This window comes from Saimiri boliviensis, chromosome 11, assembly GCF_048565385.1.
Source record: "Saimiri boliviensis isolate mSaiBol1 chromosome 11, mSaiBol1.pri, whole genome shotgun sequence".
Classification (NCBI taxonomy): domain Eukaryota; kingdom Metazoa; phylum Chordata; class Mammalia; order Primates; family Cebidae; genus Saimiri; species Saimiri boliviensis.
Window position 1 is genome coordinate 120,131,020 of NC_133459.1, and position 9,808 is coordinate 120,140,827.

The following is a 9,808-nucleotide window of genomic DNA, read 5'->3' on the forward strand; positions in this document are numbered from 1 at the left end:
TTGGGAGGCAGAGACGGAAGGATCACTTGAGTCCAGGAATTTGAGGCCAGTCTGGCAACATAGCAAGACCTTGACTTAAAAAAAAAAAAAAAATTAGACCCTCGACATGCTGTTGCCTGTCCATAGTTCTAGCTATTGAGGAAGTTGAGGTGGGAGGATCCCTTGAGGGTAGGAGTTTGAGGCAGCAATGAACTATGATTGCACCACTGCACTCCAGCCTTGGCAACACAGCAAGACCCTGTCTTTGTATATATATATATATGTAGAGAGACAGAGAGAGAGAGAGAGTAAAAGAAAGAAAATTACTTCTCTAACCTCTAACCTGCTTCTAGCTATAGTCTACAAGCTGTCCCAAGGAGCTTTCCTTAAAGGGACCAAAGCTTCTAACCACCCCCAAAATTAGCAAAGTACCTTTTCAAAGTACTGTGTTGACTATTTTCTCCAGTTGGGTATCACTTTTCTTAAATATTAAGATTGACTTGTTAACCAAACCTTCTCAAGGTGGAATAGCAGCACAAAGTTTGAGAGGAGATTGTTCTCTGCTTGCTCCAGGCTGAGATCAAGGTGTATTCAGGCCAGAACAACTTGGTAGCCACAGGTTAGATACGCAGATTTAAAGTTTAACTTTATGTAAACAGTGCAATACAATCCAGGGACAAGGTCCATAAAGAAAGGTCCTGACACCTTTACCTTTTTGTGTCTTGATGACTCTGGATCATTGAGACCTTTAGGTTTTGGCCTCCATGGAGAGATATCAGAAAAATTAAAAATGCTTTCTTTTCCGCTTGGCCCCATGGCACAAAGCTAGCTGGCTTACAAAAACAATGAACAGAGCTTCCCAAGCACAAAAAGCTGGGGAGAGAAATGGAATGAAGTGAAAAGGCATTTCGCCTGGGGTTGCATGATGGCTGATAGAAACCCTGGGATGTGAAGTCACACACTCACTTCCTATCAGCTGTGTGACCTTAGGCAAATCATTCCCCTGTCTAGGCCTCAGCTTCTTCATTTATAAAACGGGATCAACGATATTTGCTCTGCCTGCCTAGTGAGACTGTTGTAAAAAGTAAGACAAGATCTTTTAGTGGAAAGTGTTATTTAACAGTAAAAGCATGCATAACGGTATAAGATCTAAAATGATGCATTCTGGAAAGCATTTTCAAATTCATTTATTCAGTTATTTAACAGATATTTTTTAAGCACCTACACCAGGCCAGGTTCTATTCTAGGTGTTGGAGATAAATCTGGGAACAAAAACAAATAAATATTTCTCTTTCTATGGGATTTGTAGTTAGCTGAGGATAAAAATTATGAGCAAAGTAAGAGCGAGGTTGCAATTTTAAATCGGATGGTGTGGCAGCATTAAATCTGTTACAATCATGGTCCCTCATAAATCATGCCTTCCTATGTCTGAACACCCTCAAAATGGACTCTGTTGTTTCTAACTTGCCAGTCAGGACCCAAGGCCCTGGGAGATCTGGAAGCTTCCACTGTTTTTTTTTTTTTTTTAAGAGACAGAGTCTCTCTCTGTTGCCCAAGCTGGAGTGCAAGCTCACTGCAGCCTCAAACTCCTGGGCTCAAGAGCGCCTCCTGCCTCAGCCTCCCAAGTGGCTAGGACTACAGGCATGCACCACCACCACTGACTAACTTATATTTTTTGTAGAGACAGGGTCTGGCTATGTTGGCCAGTCCGGTCATAAACTGAAGCTTCCACTTTTGAAAATTGTTGCTGTTATGTAAGGAATCCCAGAGTAGACTAAAGAAGGATGAGATACATGAAAAGAAAGTCCCCGCCAACATCAGCACCAAGGCTCCAGCCATGCAAGTGAGGCAGTCTTACAACCTCTGGTCCCAATCCAGCTGTCAAATGACTGCCGCCTCCCTAGATGACCCTGGGAACCCAGCTGGCCCACAGAATTGTTAGAAATAATAAATCAGTGTTTTTCAGAGAAAGCCAGAGAAAGCCTCTTTGGCAAGGTAATACTTACGCAACAACCTGAAGAAGGAAGCTGTTGTGGACTGAATGTTTGTGTTCTCCTCTGGTTTTCATTTTGAAGCCCTAATGCCCTGTGTGGCCATATCTGGAGATCAAGCCTACAAGGAAATAATAAAGATGAAATGAGGTCATAAGGATGGGGTCTTATCTGATAGAGTTAGTGTTCTTTTTTTTTTTTTTTTTTTCCTGAGACGGAGTCTCCCTCTGTCACCCAGGCTGGAGTGCAGTGGCGCGATATCAGCTCACTGCAACCTCTGCCTCCCAGGTTTAGGCAATTCTCTGCCTCAGTCTCCTGAGTAGCTGGGATTACAGGCATGTGCCACCAAGCCCAGATAATTTTTTTTTTATTTTTAGTAGAAATGGGGTTTCACCATCTTGGCCAGGCTGGCCTTGAACTCCTGACCTCGTGATCCACCCGCCTCAGCCTCCCAAAGTGCTGCGATTACAGGCATGAGTCACCGCGCCCAGACTGATAGGGTTAGTGTTCTTATGAGAAGTGACACCACAGAGCTCTCCCAAGTCCCTGGTCTTCCCAATGCACTTATGGAAAAAAGGCCAGGTTGGGGACATAGCAAGTAAGTAGCTGATTGCAAGCCAGGAAGGAAAACTTCACCAGAAACCAAATGGATCAGAGCCTTGATCTTGGACTTCAGCCTCTCAAACTGAGAAAATACATTTCTGTTGATTAAGCCATCCAGTCTACGGTATTTTGTAATGGCAGCCAGGGCCTACTAATACAGAAGCTATGCCGAAGTTTACCTGAAGTTGCGAAGGCCAGCTGGAAGGCTGTGATGCTGGAGCACGGTAAAAAGGGACAGAATTGGAGGACATGGGGTCAGAGAGGTAAGGGGGGTGCAAATCGACAGCCCTTGGAAAGACTGCCTTTCACTCTTTTATTCTGAGTTAAAAGAAAGTCAATGTGGAGTTTTGAGGGTGGAGTGACATATTTTCAAAGGCCATGCATTTCTGCAACATTTTGATTTTTGTGTAACAATGAACAGGTGTTACTTTTGTGATCAGGAAAAAAGGAATCAGAACACTTCGAAGCCTACATAAGAATAAGCAAACAAGCATAAGCTGTGACCTGTAATGCTAACTTGTAGGGTACAAAGCAAAGGGAGAAGGGGAAAAAAAACACAGGGGTGGGAAGAAGAGATTGCAGCTGACGAGAAGTACAAGTCCCCGCAGGCCAGCATCCTTGACTTAGCTGAGAACCTAGATACCTGAGATACCTGTATTCTTTGCACTGCACTCCCACCGTTTTTTTTTTTTTTTTCTTTTTGAGACAGGTTTCACTTTGTGACCCAGGTTAGAGAGCGGTAGCACCATCTCAACTCACTGCAACCTCCAACTCCTGGGCTCAAGCGATTCTCCTGCCTCAGCCTCTTGAGTAGCTGGGATGACAGGCGTGCGCCACCATGCCTGGCTAATTTTTGTATTTTCAGTAGAGATGGGGTTTCACCATGTCGGCCAGGCTTAAGCCCACTCTTAACTGCACCTCTGCAGAATGGCATCTGACAACAGATGGGGGTAGGGAATAGAGGGTGCGGACAAGAACAGAAAGCAAAGCATGGATTGAATCATTTTTTGCTAGGAATCAAGTACATCTGATTTACTTCACAACCTTGCATGCTGCCTGGCTTACATGAAGTAAGAGCTCGGTTAATATTTCTTGAAGAAATGACTGGCTTGACCAGTCACCTTAAGTTATTCTGCTTTCCCCGTCTCCCCATTCCCACCCTTTTTTTGTTGGTACAACTGAATTCTAAAGGGCTTTTTTTTAAAAAACAAGGAGTTGGTGGAGTGGACGGTTGGTATTTAATATAATACAACAGCAAAAGTCTGCTCTATTTACATTCTGCATGCCTCGTGGTCTGTTTCTAGGTTTAAAAATGCAACAGATTGAACTCAATCTTCAAGTAAAGTTGAGATCTCACAGTTTCTCAGATAATCGTTTACATCTCATCGTTTATATCTTACTGTGGATTGTAACAGTGTTAAAATTACAGTGGAAAGGTTATATGAGTTGTGTTATCTTGTAAAATCTAACTTCATATGTTTACTCATTTAATCCACACAGCTATGCTACAAGGAAAATACCATCATTAACCCCATTTCACAGATGAGGAAGCAGAAGCTCATGCTCATGTTAGGTAACATGCCTCTGAGGAGGCAGTTCCAGCGGCCAGTAGATTCTGCAGCTTCTCATTCCAATGACAAAGAACAGGTGATTAGGCACTTCTTTTGGTCCTTCCTTAGCAGGCAAAAGATGGAGGAATGGTTAAAGATGCTCAATAAAATTGTGGGTGGATAGTTTCTTTTGTTTTTGTCTGTTTTTAAATGTACTTACCCCTTTATCTCTCTGACCTTAAGTCCTTCAATTCTGTCTTCATTTACTGTGCTCCAGTATCACACCATTCCAACTTGTCTTTGCAACTTCAGGTAAACTTCTGTACTAATAGGCCCATGTTACCATTACAAAATACCATAGACTTACTTACAGGGTCTTTGTTGCCAAGGCTGGAATGCAGTGGTGCCATCTTGACTTATTGCAGCCTCGACCTCCTGGGCTCAAGAAATCCACCAACCTCAGCCTCCTGGGTAGCTGGGACCACAGGCGCACACCACCATGCTCAGCTAGTGTTTCTTAATTTTTTTTTTTTTTTGTAGAGACGGGGTCTTATCATGTTGCCCAGGTTGGTCTCAAACTCCTGGGCTCAAATGATTCATCTGCTTTGGCCTGGGTCCCAAAGCATTAGGATTACAGGCATGAGTCACTATACTCAGCTGGATTGTACTTTTAAAATGAGCATTCTGTCTAAAGTGCTCATTTAAAAAGTGCTGCAAGTATGCTTTGCTGTAACCAATGGTTTCATTTCCTAAACAGTGTATATAAGCACTTTTTTCTGAGTTCTAGAGGAGCTATCCCTGATGAATAGAAGAAAATATTCTTTTTGTTTTGCAAATCATACCCTTAAGTCATCTGTTCTGTAAACTTGGGCTTTTGTGGATCAGATATTTTAAAACTAGAACATAAATATATTTCAAATAAATTCTGTGAAGAAAGCAAATGACCAGCTATTATTATCTGTGGTCACAGATATGAATTTTCATATTTTTTAATAGACTAAAGAGGTAGAACATTTTTAGTCCCAATGACCAGTCTAAGTTTCAAGTTAACCAAAAAGAGATACAAAATACTGCTCAGCCCAGCAACAGATTCCTTATCCATTGCCCAACAAAAACAGTCAACATTCCTTATTGAGAACTGCTGTGGTTTGAATGTGACCCCCAAAAGTTATGTATTGGAAATTTAACCCCCAATGCAACAGTGTTGCGAGGTGGAAACTTGAAGATGTGATTGGATCCTGGGAGTTCTGCCCTCATGAACAGATGAATGCTGTTGTTTCAGGAGTGGGTTCCTGATAAAAGGATGAGGTTGGCCCTCTTTCTCTCGCCCTGGCTCTCCTGCTTTCTTGCCCTTCTGTCTTCTGCCATGGGATGATGCAGCACGAAGGTCCTCGATGCCAGCACTTTGATATTGGACTTCCCAGCCTCCAGAACTGTGAAAAAAAATATTTCATTATAAATTACTCAGTCTTTGGTATTCTGTTATAGCAACACAAAGAAGGCTAAGACAAAGACTCAATAAATTACCCCACGTTAGAGTTCCTTGCTGCTGTTCTTTGAAAATCTGTCTTCAGGTTTTTCACCAGTAGGTCATTGGCTCTGACCCAAGTTTAGAGAACTATTTACAAAGAATCCTAATCTAACCCAGGAGAGTTCTTGGTATTACAATGTCTGAATACCCTGATTTACTAAGCAAAATATACAAATTAATACATGAATAGAAAGCTGTCTGTGACACATTAAGTCACCAGTGACTTGACTTCGCTGTCTTTTGAGAAAAAGGCAAAATTAGTTCTTACTTGGGAGTGTCTATTTCCTCATCTCTTGTATCATCTTCTATTTGAATAGCTTTTTTTCCAGGTTTCAACGATGGATACATCTCTCAAATATTGTAGAAATATATATATATTTTTGAGATGGAGTCTCACTCTGTCACCTAGGTTGGAGTACAGAGGCACAATCTCGGCTTACTGCAATATCCGCCTCCCAGGTTCAAGTGATTCTTCTGCCTCAGCCTCCCAAGTAGCTGAGACTACACGTGTGTGCCATCATGTCCAGCTAATTTTTGTATTTTTAGTACAGACAGGGTTTCACCATATTGGTCAGGCTGGTCTCAAACTCCTGGCCTCGTGATCCACCTGCCTTGGCCTCAAAAATGCTATTATAAAAATATTATTAATAAAAATCGTGTAATGATGTTGATCAAATGTCTGACCTGAATTGAGCATGTAGACAAAGTTAACACTGAAGAAAAAAATAAAAAAAAAAAAAAAAAAAAAAATCACTTAAGTGTATTAAGCATTCAACATGCCAGGCATTGTCCTAAGCAATTATGTGTTAATTCACTTAATACACAGAGTTATGCTACAAGGTAAATATTACCATTAACCTCTTTTCACTGATGAGAAAGCAAAAACCCACTCTTGTTAAGTAACTTGCCTTTAAGGAGGCAGTTCCAGTAGCTTAAACTCTAACCACCATATTCTGCAGCTTCCCAGTTCTAATGACAAAGAGCAAGTAGTCGTGCTGCTGGCAGGAGGCTTTTTATACAGAGGGAGCTAAGTCTTACGCTAAGAAAATCAACTTAGTTTCATTCAATGAGGAGGATTTTAGCAACTAAAAACTCAGTATGGCCGGCGTGGTGGCTCACACCTATAATCTCAGCACTTTGGGAGGCCGAGGTGGGTGGATCACAAGATCAAGAGATCAAGACCATTTTGGCTAACATGGTGAAACCCCATCTCTGCTAAAAATACAAAAATTAGCAGGGCATGGTGGCAGGAGTCTGTAGTCCCAACTACTTGGGAGGCTGAGGTATGATAATCGCTTCTACCCAGGAGGCAGAGGTTGCAGTAGCTGAGATGGCATCACTGCACTTCAGCCTGGCAACAAACCGAGACTCTCAAAAAAGCAAAAAACAAAAAAACCTTCAGTATGCATAGAACCAACTTAGAACCTCTTGTAATCTTCTCAAAAGCAACTGCAATAGGTCTCCATTCATTGCAGTTGAGCACACGTGTTATTTGCAATGGCTTTAGCTCTGGCTGGCAGAAGAACTGAGGCTATGCTTAGAATGTGTCATTGGGCTAATTTTATTCTGTAAATAAAAGAATAACTGTTTACAATATTTTAAAACATCTTTCCTGGCCTCCTCTTAGCTCCTTGCTCTGTCGGCATTCTTTTCTCAGTCACTACTGACTATAATTTTAGTCCTAGTGAATGGGAAGATTCTGCTTATGTTGATTGTATGTAATACTGAGTTATCCCATAAAAGCTCTGCACACTTTTACAAGGGGTCAAAAATATAAAAGACACACAAATGCTTTTCATCTGACAAGTCATGTTTTGTTTGAAATGTACTCTGCCAAATTGAGCTCATTTGGGTTGAGGAATTAGAATAGATTACAATGGATAAGGGAGGAAGGTAGGCAAAAAGTAAAAATAAAAAAAATAATAAAAAAGTGAAACCTCCTGTAGGTTTTGGAATGAAATGCCAGTCTGGAAGGGGTACATACACATGTACCAGCAAGGGTGGGAATGTCAGTGTCCTCAACTTTATTCATTCTTTCTCTAAGCAGTTTCTTCCATGTGAAACTGGGTCCTTCCTCCCTACGGACCGCAAATATTTGATTTCTTGTCCCAGCCCAGATGGTGGAGTACGGTGACCATCGACAGAAAAAGAAAAAGATCCAGTAAAAATAAAGGTCAGGGCGATGCAGACGCCTGCTGCCTCATGGGTTGGTAACAGCTGAAGAATCCGTGTTTGAAATGCCATGCTGGAAAGAAAAGTCACATCTGCCCAGAGGGCCTAGAAAATGTTACAGTGTTTTCCTGCACCCACCTTTCTGGATCTGTTGAATGTCACTCTCTACCACACTGACTCTGCATCAAACAGCTGAGACAGAGCTTTCTCATTTCTGAGTAAATGACCATGAGTAAAGACGGTCATGCTTTTAACATTTAGTGAGGGAAAATAATTTCATGACCTTGGGTGGATTGCCCTTTCACGACTGTCAACAGCCTAACAGAGGAAGCAAGTTGAAACGCTAAGGACGGATGCTGAGACACATCAAAACTTCTCTCTAAACGCTAAAGAATGAAGAGAAATCCTAGCTTGGGGCATATTTATGTAACCGGATGTCAACACAGATTTCAAAACATCTTTTTGAATTGCTGACAGAGCACCAGTCATCTGCTGGGTATTTTAGTGGAAGAGCATCGGAGACTATCTGCTATTTACAGTGTGAGAACAGGGACAGGTCAGCTTCTCTAGGTTTGTTCATCTCTTAGATGACGATAAAGCCTTTCTGTTAGTGGTCTTGTGAGGATTCAATAAAATATGCACATTGCCTGATTGAGCAGTGCCCCTGTCTCCTGCCGGCTGGGTAACATTGGACAGATTGTGTAACTTCACAGTTTCTTTATCTGTAAAATAGAAATAACTCACTTTCCTGGTTGGCTGTGATACAAGTCAAATGCCCATCTGGCATAGAGTTGGAGCTATTACTATTGTTACTTATATTGTCTAATTCACTTTTTGTTTTTTGAGATGGAGTCTTGCTCAGTCACCCAGACTGGAGTGCAGTAATGCGATCTTGGCTCACTGCAACCTCCACCACTTGGTTCAAGTGATTTTCCTGTCTTAGTCTCCTGAGTAGCTGGGATTATAGGCACACACCACCATGCCAGCTAATTTTTATATTTTTAGTAGAGATGGGGTTTTGCCATGTTGGCCAGGCTGGTCTCAAACTCCTGACCCCAGTTGATCCTCCTTCCTTGGCCTCCCAAAGTGCTGGGATTTACAGGCCTGAGCCACTGCACCCAGCCCAATTCACTTTGAATATCATCTTCTATCTTCAGAAATGGAAGCATACAATCCTCTAAAGAACAGTAGTTATTTAGGATTGATAAGTGGAAGGTGTAGACTTGAATTCATGTGTCACCTACTTCTAAGGCAGAGATGAAAATGCTCTCTTCAACTGAATTTCCTACCTTGATGATAAACTAATAGCAAACTCTGATTATGCATATTTATCTCCAGGAATCACTAGGCATCATGCTTACATAATCTTCACAACATTCTAGGAGGTGGAGATGATGAGCGATTTAAACACCATCTTCAGTGAGATGAAGGGTTATCATCAGGACAGTAACCAGAGGTTTCCATCATAACCAAAGCCTGATAGGTAACAGGCCTAAGCTGAAGGAAACAGTTGAATTAAACTCTAGGAGATACATCTTCAAGTTTTCATTCAGGCAGAACCTCATTTCATTTTAAAATTTTAATGTATTTATTTATTTTTGAGACAGAGTCTGGCTCCGTCACCCAGGCTGGAGTACAATGGTGCGATCTTGGCTCACTGCGACCTCTGCCTCCTGGGTTCAAGCAATTCTTCTGCCTCAGCCTCCCGAGTAGCTGGAATTACAGGCACACACCACCATGCCTGGCTAATTGTTGTATATTTAGTAGAGACAGGGTTTTACCATGTTGGCCAGGCTGGTCTCAAACTCCTGATCTCAAGTGATCCACCTGCCTCATCCTTCCAAAGTGGAGAACCTCATTTTAAAGTACTGAAATGGCTAATACTTACAGTTTTTCAATGGCAAATTGAAAAAAATATATTTCTTTACATTATCTACGCAGCTTCATGTAACACCCGTGTGGTTCCTTTGAGTAGGTCTTTC

The 9,808-nt window shown here is 41.7% G+C and overlaps 1 non-coding gene across 1 annotated transcript; it reads left to right on the plus strand.

Moving 5' to 3' along the window:
- Positions 1 to 6,310: 6,310 nt before the first annotated feature.
- LOC120360578 (small nucleolar RNA SNORD78) lies at positions 6,311 to 6,375 on the plus strand. The gene has a single exon (XR_005577041.1). It is a non-coding gene; the product is annotated as a small nucleolar RNA SNORD78 (small nucleolar RNA).
- Positions 6,376 to 9,808: the final 3,433 nt, after the last annotated feature.